Source organism: Adiantum capillus-veneris, chromosome 12 (genome assembly GCF_014529385.1).
Source record: "Adiantum capillus-veneris isolate H3 chromosome 12, ASM1452938v2, whole genome shotgun sequence".
Lineage (NCBI taxonomy): Eukaryota > Viridiplantae > Streptophyta > Polypodiopsida > Polypodiales > Pteridaceae > Adiantum > Adiantum capillus-veneris.
In genome coordinates, this window is record NC_140942.1 from 37,525,862 (window position 1) to 37,541,814 (window position 15,953).

Here is a 15,953-nt window from a genome sequence, read left to right on the forward strand (position 1 = left end):
AGGTCAGAGAAAACAACGACTTCTTTCAAGGCGAGAAGTTCGAGCAACATCTACAGAGTTTTGCTGTGCCAAAAACTGTTTAAGAAGCTTAGGGTTTCAGAAAATCCAACAAGAGCGTAGCAATTTTTTCAACTTAAAAAGGGGTCCACAGAATGTATTCTTGAGGTCATGTATACGTTGCTCCACCTCCTCAACAAAATATGTTGTATCGGATGTTGCTGTTTGCAAAGCGAGTTTCCTAAAGGTATTTGGCATAAGCAATTAAGAATTCAAAAAATCATATCGAATGTGAGCCAACAAAGTGTTTCTTTAGCATTTAGCGCACATGAAACCCCCCAATATTGTTTCCTCAAACAATGGTTGGAAAATTTCATCACCTTTAATGGAGAAGTGCTACCTAACTCAAACTTCATACATCTACCCGACAACTTTACTAAGCGAGAGGTATACAATTTATATGTGGAGTTAGAAAAAGATAGTCTAAACTCCACTCTTTCGTTACCATCTTTCTTGCGAATTTGGAGACAAGAATTTCATCATGTTCAAATTCCCAAGAAGAGCAGGATGGGTGTTTGCCAAATATGTGTAGAGTTAAAAGCAAAGAGAGACACAGCAAAGACTACGGAGGAGAAATGTAAGTTATTTTAGTTTGGTTAGTTAAATTAAATTACTTCTCTCAAAAATTTCAAAAATCTAACACTCTTCAAACTCTTTTACAGTGCCCATTCTACAAGCATTGAAAATTCACAGGGAGCAGCAAAGTGCAGAGCGCCAAAAGCTAGCAAAGCACAGGAAAAAGTGTTAGAGAAGAAAGACAAATATCTAGGCCTAGTCATCGATGGCATGGATCAAAAGAAAACAATGTTGCCACATTTAATGCGTCCTCCAAAGAATCTCAAAGAGGAAAACTTCATCCAGCTCCATGTTGTTGGAGCCTTAGTTTTCAATGGTGTCATGTCATCAAGGATCTTTATTAATTTTCCAAATATTCATAATGATCCTAATTTGACAATCACCATCATTTAGAACATCATTGAAGAATGGCAAGGTAAACTACCACATGTCCTCTACTTACAACTTGATAACACTAGTAGAGAAAATAAAAACCAAGTTCTCCTTGCATACTTGCATATGCTGGTGCAAAGGAAGATATTCAAAAAAGTGAAGCTTGGGTTTTTACTAGTGGGACACACACAGGACCAAATTGACCAAATGTTTAGCAGGTTCTCAATCAAGTTGGCAAAGAAAAGCGCATTTGACCTTCCACAAATGTGTGTCTTGATGGAAGATGCCTATGTTCCCAAGCCCTCCATTAAAATTGTGGAAGAAACATATGATTTTAGGTCTTTTTCGATTGGTGCCGCCACTAACATGCCATCATTTGCACATCTCAATGATCATAGTTTTCAACATCAATTTAGAATCAAGCAGGTAGAGGAACAGACTCTCATGTGGTGTAAAAAATACTCAAACTCTAAAGATTGGTTGCCAACGGAGGGATTGAAGTTCTTATTGTTTGTTCTTGATTGTGAAATTCAACGAGCAAAGTACATGTTGCTCTTTACAACAAGTGAGACACAAAAAGCTGAGAGGGAAAATCGCCCTATTGATCCTCTATAATGCCTAAATGAGATCAAGGAGACAATACATGGTGCACATGTGTATTTCCCAGCAAGATCTCTAGAATGGTGGGAGAGTTTTTTTACAAAGCAAGTGAAGCTGGTTGAAGAGCTCAAGGATGACACGTTTCAGCTTGAACATGCATTTGTGTGGCACCATGGGGTCTTTGCAAAAGGAGTGGTAATGTTGTGGCTAGTGGTGTAAACAATGTGCTGATTTCAGCAGATTTTTTATCTTTTATTCATGGAGAAACAAGGGAGATCTATGTTGGCCCAAGGAAGAGCACAAAACTTTGACAACAAGAGAGAGAAATGTGGGAAGGAGATGTAAATTAGATAAAAGAGGGCACAATGATTGCAGTTCTTGCCACGATGAAAATGATCATCCCTTTTGGCTTGCAAAAGTCACAAAAGTTTTCAGAGAGCACGATGTATTGAATGGCATGGAAGTGCATTGGTACCGAACAACTGCAGAAGATCCATTGAAAGGAAAATATGATCATGAGATGGTGAAACCAAGCAAAAAGGGAAAAAAATCAAGAAGTTCTCGTCGTGTGGACACACTTAATCTAGAGGATGTGGAAATCCTTGTGTATGGGTTTGACTTAAAGAATTCTGGTCACTTACGCAGAACAACCATTGAGATGTTGAAGCAAAAGGTCAAAGATCTCTCCTAGACATTACAAGGGTAATTTTTCTCCTTTTCAATTATTGTAATTTGCTTTGTCTTGGAATCATTAATGAAGTGTGAAGGTTTTGGAATCCCTTAAATGTAGTGATTTTTTAAAAGTTTTTTTTTCTTTCAGTGCTTAAGTGAATTTTATAATGTCTGAAAGTGGGTATTTTTAAATTTTTTTTGAAGTAAGTCATCAAATAATATGGTATTTTTTAAAATAATCTTAAAAAATGTGGTCCTTTTATCATGTTTTTTGGAAAATTGGACTTGAGTTGTCGTTTGCATGATTTTATGTTCATTTTTCATGACTTGCTATTAATGTCTGATTGATGTACATCCCAACCAGCTGCCAATGCACAGTAGTCATACGACAAGTGGGAGAAAAAGTTTCTTCATAGTCTATGCCTTTTTGCTGTGCATAACCCTTTGCAACAAGTCGAGCCTTATGGAAATCAACATCACCATCTGGCTTGCGTTTCAACTTGTGAACCGACTTCGTACCAATGGCCTTTTTGCCAGGAGGCAAATCACATAAGTCCATGTGTCATTTTCTATAAGTGCATCATATTTTGATTGCATGGCAGCCATCCAATTTTTTGAATTTTTTGCTTCATCAAAAGACAGAGGTTCCTCAACATCATGTAAGCTAGACACAACCAAAGCATAACAATCTGATGCATAAGATGCATGGTGAGAGCTTGAATGAGTACGACTAGACAAAGGTGCATCCAATTTACTGTCACACAAAGTGTGCACCAGCCATTTTAGCATACCTCTAGCCTGCTCATTTTCAGCCCTTTCCTCATCAAGTACATCATGTACGTCTGCATCAGTAATAGGCTGATCTGTAACATTTTTGGAAACCCCCATAGGCTGTACATTTGCCTCATTGGAATTTACATTCGAACTTCCACCACTGAAAAGAGGCAAAAACGTGTCATAAATGTCATGTGAGCTTACATTATTGTCTCTAGTACATGACAACAAGGGTTGAACAAAATCTTCCACAAACACTACATCTCGTGAAACTAGAATACGGTTTGTTTGCAGGTGATACAACCTGTAACCTTTGATTTCAACACTATAACCAACAAAAATACATTTGACAACCATAATATCCAATTTTCTGCGTTGTGTTTGTGGCACCAAAGCATATGCCAAACAACCAAAAACACCCATGTGCTCAATAGAAGGCTTTCTATCATGCCATGCTTCATATGGAGTAATAGACTACAAGGATTTTGTAGGACATTTGTTTAGTACATAAGTGGCACACATGATGGCCTCAAGCCAAAAGGAATGTGGCAAAGCTTGACTTTTGACCATGCATCATGCCATTTCCGTAAGTGACTTGTTTTCCGTCTCAGCAACACCATTTTGCTGAGGTGTATAAGGCATTGTACATTGGTGTTTTATCCCACGACTAGCCAAAAATGCATTAAATTCATGAGACATATACTCCCCCCCTCGATCGGAACGGAGGGTGCCCATAGTACATTTCGATACATTTTCATCCATAGCCACAAAGTTTGAAGCACATAAAAACTTTGGACTTCGCTTTAAGCGAAAATACCCATGCATGCCTGGAGTAATCATTACCAGTGAAAGTCACAAAGTAAAGGTAATTTCCCAAGGACGGAGTTTGCATGGGCCCACAAACATCACTATGCACAAGCTGCAACTTGCATGTGGCCCGAACTAAACCATCCTTTGGAAACTTAGAACGCTGCATCTTACCCAAAATATAGCCTTCCCAAACATGTTTGACATGTGCTTCAAGAGGCGGCAAAGAAGCAACCATATCAGATTTTTGTAAACGCAGCAAACTGGCAAAATTCGGATGACCAAAACGTGCATGCCAAAGTTTTGCATCTGAAATAGCCCTTGAATCTGCAACTGCATTTGCAAAATTTTGTCCACACTTGTCATACAAAGTGAGATTATACAGCCCATGGCACAAAAGCCCAGATGCAACGATTTCATCACCAAAACTGAGATCATGAACTGTACATCTGTCATCCACAAATTTGACTACAAGTCTAAGTCTAGCAAGTTGTGCAGATACAGACAAAAGATTCTTCTTGATCCCAGGTACATAAAGTGCATCAACAAGTGTGAAAGAACTACCATTTGCAGCAATAAGCACAATATTTTCAAATCCCTGAACCGGATAAGAGGCATTGTTGGCACAAGTGACATAATTCCCATGAGGGACAGACTTGAGAGAGGTGAACAATTCACGATGTGAGGTAATGTGCTTTGTAGCACCACTATCGCATTACCACACATGTGAATCTGCAGCAACTGACATACATGCATCATGGACAGCAGGATTGTAAGTGCACTCTGTACTAAAAGCCCATTCTGCATCAACATTAGCATTACAATCTCCTTTGACAGAAAACTTAACAGTGGCTGCATTTGTAGTGGAACCAACATTTGCAGTGGAACCACCCTCTTTCTTCTTAGCCTCTTTGGCCTTCAACTTAGGACACTACTTGATCAAGTGATCATTAGCTTTACAATAATGGCAATGCATCTTCTTTTTTCCCTTATCACCAGAATTGCCAGACGAAGTGCTGCCACCAGAGGCATTGGGAACATAAGTTTTGCCACTCGCAGCAGAACCATAAGAAGTGGCTGCATTGCTATTACCACCCTTTCTTTGAGAAGCAATAAAAGCCTATTCAACTGCACACTGTCTAGTCCTGTTTTTTTTGGAAAGTGACTCTTGCAACATCAATGTGTATAATGCATCAACTTGACAACTTCAGGATCTCCTTGGGTCATAAGTCTTCAAGTACTAGCAAAAGTCTAGTAAGAATCTGGTAAGGCATCAGGAACAGTCTACACAAGGGAACTGTCTGAAATGACTTCACCTGCAGAAATAAGTTGCTCTTTGATATCCTTGACACTAGCAAGGAAAGTGTCCATATCATCTTCCTCATGCATATTCTTTGACTCCAACGCTTTACGCAGCAAAGCAATTTTAGCCTCATTGTGGCTTGCATAAAGACCTGCTAGAATATCCCAAGTCTGTTTTGTCGATTTTGCTGAACGGACGTGAGGAAAAATGGTGCGCTTCACAGACAATGCAATCAATGCATGAGTCTACGCATCCTTTACATCCCATCAAGATTGTTTTTTCGTAGGCAAAACAACTCTAATAGCAGCAATCCTTGCAGCAAGACCTGCAACATCCTCAACATCGCCTACATCCTCAGTACCATGATGTACATCAATGCCCTGCACAATATTCCAGACGCCCTTTGGCACAAGAACATGTTGCATCATATAAGCCCACATAGGGTAATTGTCCCCATCCAACCTGTCCTCAGCAGCAAACATCTTGAACACATCTGTGTTGTTGTCAGCCATGGTAAATGCTGCACCGGATGTGAAAACTGCCCGAAAATAGGAGAAACAGAGCGAGAACAACACGTGCTATATAGCACAAACTATAGAAGACTGTAAAGCACCTGTTATGTAGAAAATGGTGCTGACAGAAATTCTACACAAAATGATGCAATTGCCTGTGCAGACCTGCCTGTAGTGGAAACAGAGGCCGAAATGAGCTCGAATCAGAAATTTGAGCAGATTGAGCTCTACGAGCACTCCTCGAATATTTGTCGACCTGCGAACGCTCACCAAACCTCATTGTAATCGAAGAAAGTGAGCAGGTGTGTGTTGGAGCAGCTAGCGACTAAGCCCGGGAGGACGCAACCTGCTCTGATACCAATTTTTGGAATTAGGGTTTCAGGGAAACGCACACAGCTTGGAGAAGACGAAGGAAGCTCAAGGCACACAGTAGAGAGAGTGTTACTTAGTGTGCATTGGCAAGGTAGATAGCCCTAGAGTGATGGGCGTATATACAATGCTCGGTGGAAAAAACCTCCTAAATTGGAAAAATTGCCCCGGTGGTCCTAGTGTGTTCACACACATCACTACCACATGTATATGGTAACATCACATGTTTTCCTATGGTGACAAATGCTTCCCTTCTTTCTTGTAAAAATTCATTGAGCCTAGCTATTTCCAGGGTGTTCTCAAATAGCCAATAATTCTTGGCCTTTCATGCATGTTTGAAGTAGAAGAATCTAACAATTTGTGTGCTGATAAGTAGCATTGCTCTTGAAAACCATCCTGCCCAAGAAGAGGTCGTTCGTGAAGAACCCTATCTTCCAAATCTTTTGAGCTCATTTACAAGTCTTTCCTGCCATGCCATACATTTTTGGGCACTCCTTGAATAGGTGAGGTAGGTCCGCGGCTAGACATTTTTCATTGTGAGCATCTATCGGGACCAATACATTTGGCTTGTATCTTCACTCATGTAGGCTTGGAAAGCTAGAGGACTTTTATTCAATATTACGGGGTGGCCTTGCCTCTATGCAAAGTGCCTATCTTCTATGGAATTTGGTTTACTTCTTAATTCTAAAATGATTTGTGGTACACAAAAAAGAATCAAAATATTTTAAAAGATACTTATATTCAAACTTCTAATCATTGTTGTACCCCTCTCCAAAAGAAAATGAATGCAACTTTGGGAAACGATACTTAAAAGGACATGATATCTTTCTTATCAAGACTTATATTTTAAAAGATACTTATATTCAAACTTCTAATCATTGTTGTACCCCTCTCCAAAAGCAAATGAATGCAACTTTGGGAAACTATACTTAAAAGGACATGATATCTTTCTTATCAAGACTTAAAAAAACAAATTAAGACCACATGTCAAACAAATAAGATATATATATACATATATATATATATATATATATATATATATATATATATATATATATATATATATATATATATATATATAGATATATATATATATAGAGAGAGAGAGAGAGAGAGAGAGAGAGAGAGCTACTCTATTTCCTGGCTTCATTCCAAACCTCAAGGCTCTGTCCATAGTGCTGCCTTACTTCCTCCCAACATTGAGCCAACATTGTTGTTTAATTGGCCACCCCACTCCCTAACAACCATTCTCATGAGCCAATTGAGGTAGCATGCATGGTGTGGTGTCGCCCTGCAAAGAGAGAGAGAGAGAGAGAGAGAGAGAGAGAGAGAGAGAGAGAGAGAGAGAGAGAGAGAGATTGATCCTCTAGGGTTATTGGTTCCACGAACCCCACAAATTGTGTGAGGGAGGTTGGTAGACTACAACCTGCTCCAAGTTTGAAATTTGAAGAGACGTTTTTGTATGCAGAAAGGAACCCTTACCTCTCTTTCTCGGCATTAATATCTCACTTCTCACTTCTCTAGATTTCTCCTTCTAATTCTCTCCCTCTTTCTTAGAAGCTTTTGCACACTGCACACCATGGTAAAGCGGAAGACATCATAAGTCTTCCCTAGCCCCTAGAGGACTCAAGAGTCTTGGTGATACCTCGGTGATACCAATGGAGGAGAAATGGCTTTCTCTCACTTGTTATACTTGGTATCTAGGCCAAGTTGCATGAAGCTCATCTATTTCATTGTTAGTCTCCTCTTTGTGGCATTTAAAAGAAAATTAACACATAAAGTTTAGTGGTGGCTGAAACAGATGGTAGCCATAATGATCAATGATTAGAGTTCGAGCAACTAGGTGTGTTAAGACTTGAAAGGTGCAGGTACTTTGATAGCAAGAAATGGTGATGTCCAATATTGAAACTAATAGAGCACAAATGTATGGCACCTCATGTAGGGTAGAGAGAGAGAGAGAGAGAGAGAGAGAGAGAGAGAGAGAGAGAGAGAGAGAGAGAGAGATTTTATTATTGTCCTCGAAGGTCAAATGACCTATGGGACCAAAGTTACATGTGATGTAGTATGTGTATGGCTGATGAGTGACTCTCGATGCTCCAAAATTGTGGTGATGAGAGTCGGAATGGAGAGCCCACACCGTGGCTGGGAGAGGAAAGTGTATAGGTCTAAGTCATGGCTAAAAATGTGACAGAAGCAAGTTCGGATGTGACCAAAAGCTGAGCACTCTAGTAGTGTGTGGTACTCAAACTCTCGAAGTGTTAGGAAATAAGACGTAGCTAAATAGATAATTGAGTAGATTACTTAATGGAGAAAGACAGATTTACATACACGAGATTATAGAGTAGAGAGAGAGAGAGAGAGAGAGAGAGAGTACACACGATATACGTGGTTCACCCAATGTGGGCTACGTCCACGGGAAAGCAGCCACTCAATGGCTTTAGTACTTCAAAACAAGAAGTAATTTACAAAGGGATTATACCCTTAATGGAGCTCCCGCCTTGCTTCACTCTCACCACCTCACACTCACCTTGTTGCATCAACTTCACACTATGAAATGTGTGTAGAAATGGCCTCCTTTTATAGGCCAAAAGGGCTGCCCTCTCTTATGAGAGACAGCCATGTGTAGCCGCCCTTGTGGGAATAAGTCCAAATCGGACCCTCCAATCCGCCCATGTGTGGCCGCCCTTGAGAAGACAAGTCCGCTTTTGAATTCGGCCACCGGCCACCGGCCATTGAATTCGGCCACCGGCCACCGGCCATTGACTTCCGACCACCGGCCACCGGCCATTGACTTCCGACCACCGGCCATCGGCCATTGACTACCGGCCACCGGCCAACCAACCGGTTGTTTTCCGACCACTTTCCGGCCGCCGTCCGGCCATAATATTCCGGCAAAAAAGAATATTACGGCGAAAAAAAAAGTCTCGGGGGCCTCCGCCCCCGAGGCCTTTAAAGTTGCCCCTGATTCTTGTCCGTGAAAATTTTGGTTTCTGGTGAGTGATTTTCCTTCACGCACGATGGCTTCTCCTCATAATGGGGGCCTTACAAATGTGCGCTTTTACCACTGAAAATTACAAGGGTAAATCGGGCTCCATACTTAACACGAAGTTGCAGTGAGCATAATGTGCAGAATCGATTTGACTCTTCTCCATTGCCCCAATGGCCTGTCTCGCATTGAAGGAAATGGGAGCTAAGCCGAATGGCTGTGTATCGATGACAAGGGGATAGGCTCAAGCATGTAAGTGTGAGTACGTTTTCCTCTTTCACCAAAGAACATGGTTTTGTAGTTGGAGGCAATATGGGTGGTGTAATATATGAAGCGTGACCCACCAGATTTCTCCCAAGCCGTAATACATTGGCGTTGTAGAAAAGCTTCATTCACTTGGGAGTCAATTGAAGTATCATGTAGCAAGTGTAATGCATCCCATCTCCCAAACCACTTCTTTATGTATTGCATCCATCCCGTACTCAAGATCTTGCTTTTATGCGACTTTTGAACTTTTTTGCTTGCTTCCCATGCAATTGTAGTAAGTCGATGTGAGGGGTTTTGACGAATTTTTATCATGTACTCAACAACCCTTTCCATGCACATAACCTCAATCGGAAGAGATCTCGACTCAAGAAGTAGGAGAATATATGGTGTTTGTGTCTTAACTTGGAGAAAGTTTTTAAGAAAATGCTTTTGGACATTCTCAAACTCTTTCCAAGTAGATTTTGAGATGCTCCCGCCCCACACATTAACTCCATAAAGAAGAACCGGTGTCGCCAATGCATCAAAAAGATACTTCTTTAGAACCCAACACTTGATGATTGCCGCATTACACATGCTCTCAAATGCATAATATGCTCTCTTTCCCGCTTCCAAACGACGTATAGCACATTCATGCCACTTGTAATTGGACGGAACCTCAAGGCCAAGGTACTTAAATCTCTCAAAAACTTCAAGTGTCTCATTGTTGTATAATGCATGGCTTCTCCTTATGGTTGGTTTTCACAAGCATAACCTTTTCTCTGGATTCATTCACAATCAGCCCACTATGCAAGCAAAATTCTCAAGGACAACCATAAGCTTTTGTGCATCTTCTAAAGTGTGTGTTAGAAGCACGACATCATCTGCATACAGCAAAAGCATGATTACCGTATTGCAAATAGTGACCTTTTCAATGCCTTCTTCTTGCATAAATTCAAGTACCATTTGTTTCAATTGATCGATGCATAGACCAAAGAGAGTTGGTGACAACGGACATCCTTGTTTGGCCCCAACATTACTTACAAAAAAATTTGAAATTTCTCTTCCCATGCGCAATTGACAAATCACCTTCTCATAGATTCCAGAAACCGTAAGCATAAACTCACTTGGCACTTGGATATCTTCCATCCTTTTCCACAAATTGTTACGTAGAATCATATCAAAGGCTTTCTTAAATTCCACAAAACAGCAATACAATCGCTTGCCTTTCAACCGACTTTCCTCCATGAGAACACGAAGAGTGACAAGATGATTAATGGTGCTATGGCATTGATGAAAACCTGCTTGTCCTTTTGCACGCTTGTCATTATCTTCAGCCCAATCACTTGATTTCATCTCCATTAGGCACCCAAACAACTTTGCAATAAGAGACCCAATCATTATAGTCCAGTAGTTGTTTACATTCTTTACATCCCCTCCTTTATGCAAAGGCTTAACCCAATTAGTACTCCAATCATAAGGCATACCATGTTGAAGTGCAAGGTTGAACATATCACACATCCACTCATGAGTAAAATCTCCCGTCCATTTAATCATCTCCGGCTTGATACCTTGAAGATCTGATAGTAAAAAGAAGAGGGCATACATGAGAGTACCATAAAATGATATTTTTTTAGTATTTTCTTGCTCATATAATTACCTACAATGTGTGTGCATATCCACAAGACTAAAGTTACCAAATTTCTCACTTGCCCCTCAAGTTTCTCCAAATTCTTCAACATGCATGTGCCTTTTCTTGGACTTGAAAAGTTGTTGCTTTACTTCCCATCTTCTTCTCTTCTTTTGAATCAATGCCTTACATATATGCAAATGACATTGATAGTTGTCTTTGTCCAAAGTTGCATCAAGCTTTATCAAGTACTTTCAAGCATCTTGACATTCTTTATCAAACCACCTTTTGTGTTATCTATCTTTGTTGATACCATGGAGATGCTTTATGGAAAAGCATTCTTCGGCACAAGAACAAATAAATTTCTTGAAAGCTTTTCATTTAGTTTCCAATGGTAAGTCATATTGAAGATTTGTCATCCATAAGTTTTGCTCAACCATTTCAATGTACATTGGTGCCCGTTTGAAATCGATACATAGTGATAATTTGTCTTCCCTTTGGCTAAGATTATAACGCTTAGTTGCTTCTCCACATAAAGGTCAATACATAAGGTTCGATGGTTGGATTCTAGGGTCCATTGGGCCAAATATAAAACTCTTTATGCGATACATGATGGCTTCGAAGAGTAGCATATAGTCAATCACACTGTCCCCATTATGTTTCATACATGTAAATCCATTAGTTCCACTTCACAAAGATACACCATTGGCAATGAGCAGGCCCGTGCTATTACACATGTTTAAAAGTAAGTTTCCATAGTGATCCGAATCTTTCTCATCCATTGAAGTAAAATCATACAAGTGAACTTCCTCCAACTCCTTGAAATGTATGGCATATCAAATTCTTGAGTATCATGTTGCGATGTTTTTGTGCGAGCATTCATATCCTCAAATACAATAACATTGCTTTCACCTTTGAAATAAGCAATGTCCTCTTCTAAATCAAAAAATGGGTGATCTCTATCTATGCAAGCATAACAAGGGGGAATTATGATGAGGAATGTAGCAACAGGCTACAAAAATGGGTGCTCTTTTTGGTGTCATAATTTTTAGCCATACATAACGTTTGTACTTGTCATCTTTCACAATTGATACAAAATCTTCCAATCCTTTCTTAACCATACATGCTATCCCTCCTTGCCCTCTTCATTGCTTGAGATTCTTTGACTAGATCAATGAATGTACATTGTAATTCTCCAAGCCGTTAATCCTTTGTGTATCATGCTCCCAAGTTTCAATAAGAAGTACAACATCGGCTTTGCTTGTTAGTTCATCAATGCCAACTCCACATTCCATGGGTATTTATTAAAATTCCAAAAGCATATTTTCAATTGTAACTCGGTCTCGTAGGTCACGCATCCCTATTTGCTTGAGGAACTTGCCTCCTCCTTGGGCACATTTTCTTCTTGAGAGATATCCTTGCATTTCTTATTCTTTTCCTCATATGCCTTACGATGCATATTTTGTTGTTTAATAGTGTAATCTTCACATAAAAAACATTTTTTATCCCTCCAATAGATTCAACTATTATCGAGGATAATCTTTTGTTTGGTCTCATCCGGCATGGTGCATACAATTGGTCGTTCTCCCTAGTGAGGAGCTCCTTGCTTCCCCACTCTATGTGCTCCATAGACCATAACTCCGGACATGCCAAAGTGGGTTTTGAAGAAGTCTTTGATAACAATGGAAAGAGAGAAAGTGTCTCTAAATTCTCTTCAGGAATTCCACAAATAACAATGCTCTTGGAACGTCGCTCCTGTTCCTTCAACTCCTCAACATCTACATTCTCAACATTCTTTGTTTGAACCATAGATCACATGAGTGAGGAATTAGGAACCATATTGTTACCACATACATCAGTCCAAGACTTGTTTGTGCATACATTTTTCATGTCACATACATCCTGTTAGGAAATAAGATGTAGCTAAATAGATAATTGAGTAGATTACTTAATGGAGAGAGACAAATTTACATACACGAGATTATAGAGTAGAGAGAGAGAGAGAGAGAGAGAGAGAGAGAGAGAGAGAGAGAGAGAGAGAGAGAGAGTACACATGATATACGTGGTTCACCCAATGTGGGCTACGTCCATGGGAAAGCAGCCACTCAATGGCTTTAGTACTTCAAAACAAGAAGTAGTTTACAAAGGGATTATACTCTTAATGGAGCTCCTGCCTTGCTTCACTCTCACCACCTCACACTCACCTTGTTGCATCAACTTCACACTCTATGAAATGTGTGTAGAAATGGCCTCCTTTTATAGGCCAAAAGGACAGCTTTTCGACCGCCGTCCGGCCATAATATTTCGGCGAAAAGGAATATTCTGGATTTTACCACAGAAAATTACAAGGGTAAATCAGGCTCTATACTTAACACATCCCGGCTCATGGTGTTAAATATCTCATCTTTCAATACATGGTCATGCTCTACTTTGCTCATGCGCTCCCTCAAAGCATTCAATCCGCAAGAGAGCATTTACGTTCCTCGACTTCCTCTTCAAGTTGCATCAAACGTGTTGTTTGAATCTCAAGTGTCGTCTTGAGATTCTCATTCTCAACCACAAGTACCTTTAGTGTGCCATTCTCCATTGCAAGTGCCCATAAGTCTTCGCCTTGTTTGTTTAAGGTCTCTTGTAACAATACCAAGTATGCCATGATCATGGTTTTTGATGTCGTTGGTTGGGTGGTTTTGTTGCTATCTCCACACTTAGGAGATTTTGGACCATTTTTCACAATGGTTGTGGACCTTGTTGAAGAAGAAGAACCCTTTCAAGTGCCGAAAGACATTGCATATAAAATAAGAGATGAGAGTCAACTGTCTTGAACCTGTTCACTTCAAAAATGCTGCTATAGAAACTCCTTCCATAACTTTGAAAATTTCTATCTTTACACCAATGCGTAGAGGGTGTTGTGCTCTTTGATTGAAGCTATAGATCACCCAAATCGGAGTTCCGATGAAGAAGTTATGATCAAAAGAGAGAATTGTTGTCTACTAGGTCAAAAAACGGTTGCATTTTTTGTTGGAGAGAGAGAGAGAGAGAGAGAGAGAGAGAGAGAGAGAGAGAGAGAGAGAGAGAGAGAGAGAGAGAGAGAGAGAGAGTAGGTTCCACTTCTCCACTTGGGCTACCTTTCCCAAGGCAAAGGATGTTGTGCAGGTAGTTCAAAAGGATCTGGGAGTCAAGGCAAATCTGTGGCATTGGTTGCCAAGCAAAAGCAAAGGGCTTTTGAACTAGAGTGGATAGTTGTAGAAAACGTGTAGGGAATAAGCCTTCCATATCCAAGGAAGGTGACAAGAAGAAGAAGAAGAAGGCAAAGAGTAAAGAGATCATCTACAAAATTTACATCTTTAAGGTTCTGAAGCGCATGCATCTAGAGACTAGCATCTCCTCTCTCCAAGTGCGAGCACGTACACTTACACCTTGAAAGCATGTGGCATTACACATGCATCTAGAGACTAGCATCTCCTCTCTCCAAGTGCGAGCACGTACACTTACACCTTGAAAGCATGTGGCATTACACAAGATGCTGATATGGAAAAAAGAATTCACAAAGATGCAATCACATACGCTTGCCTCTTGGTCGAGGTGTATGCCAAATGTGGTGCACTTCATAGAGCACGAAAAGTGCTTGAGAAGAATCCTTTCCGCGATGTGGTCTCTTGGAATGCCTTGATTGCAAGATATGACCAACTTGGGCACGGCCAAGAAGCTCCTGGTTGTTTTCGGTGGATGCAAAGGGAGGATGTCTCTCCAGATGCAATCACATATGCTTGGGTCAGCTGAGGTTAGAAAGTGGATGGGCTGTTTTTTGAAGATGGATAGAGAGTTCATCTCTCCAAATGCAATCACATGCACTTGCACCTTGAAGGTGTGTGGAATTACACAAAATGATGAAATGGGAAAAAGAAGATGATGGTTAGTCAAGGGTTGTTGAAATAAAATTTCATGCTTGGCACTGCCTTGGTTGACATGTATTTCAAATGTGGTGCACTTCATCAAGCATGATTTTAGTATGTATGTCAAGTGTGGTGTGGTCCTCAACAAGATTCATGTTCGCAATGTTGCCTCATAGAGTGCATTGATTATTGCACGATATGTCCAACAAGGTAAGGGTCATGAAGCTCTAGACTGTTTACAATGGATGCAGAGGGAGAACAACTATCCAAATGTAATAGAAACACTTGCACCTTGGATCACATACATTTTCATCTTGAAGGCATGTGGCATTACACAAGATGCTGATATGGGGCAAAATAATTCCCAATAATATTGTTAGTCACGGGTTGTTGAAATAAACTTCGTGCTTCGTATTGTCTTGTTCAACATGTATACCAAATGTGGTGCACTTCATGAAGCATGTTAACTAGTATGTATGTCAAGTGCAATGCGGTCCTCACCAAGCTTCATGTCCGCAATGTTGTCTCATGGAGTGCCTTGATTATAGGATATGTCCAAGACATCAAGGTTAGGAAGCTCTGGGCTGTTTTGAGTGGATGCAGAGAGAGGGAATCTCTCCAAATGCAATCACGTACACTTGCACCTTGAAGGCGTACACTTGCACCTTGAAGGCATGTTGGATTACACAAGGTGCTGATATGGGCAAAAGAATTCATGATGATATTGTTATCGAAGGGTTGTTGAAAGAAAATGTCGTCCTTGGCATTCCCTTGGACATATGACAAATGTGACAATGGTTATATAAGAGTTATGTTAACATGGGCTATATGAACATGGATATTTAGTCTCATGATGATATCGCTACAAGGGTTCTTGGGGATCTATGTATGTGCATGAGTGAGTTTGAGAAAAAGTATAGGATTCGCCATTGGAAATCATTGGTAAGAGTGAGTGAGATCGGTCGTAGGCTGATCACGCTGTCAGAAAGTGTGCGGTCTAGCTGGGAAGGTTCCAAACCTCTGGCTGTGAGAGTTCGTGATGAAAGTCACAAACACTTTGTGGAAAGCGTTTGTGGAGAATCACCAACCCTCTTTCTAAGGGTGACAGAAAATCTAAGAGCGTTTGTGACAGCAAAGTCACAAACCCTCTTTCCTATCG

At 40.4% G+C, this 15,953-nt stretch overlaps 1 pseudogene; it reads left to right on the forward strand.

Annotated features, from left to right (window-relative positions):
• Nucleotides 1-1,212: 1,212 nt before the first annotated feature.
• LOC147445592 (uncharacterized) lies at nucleotides 1,213-1,916 on the forward strand (annotated as a pseudogene).
• The last annotated feature ends 14,037 nt before the right edge of the window (nucleotides 1,917-15,953 follow it).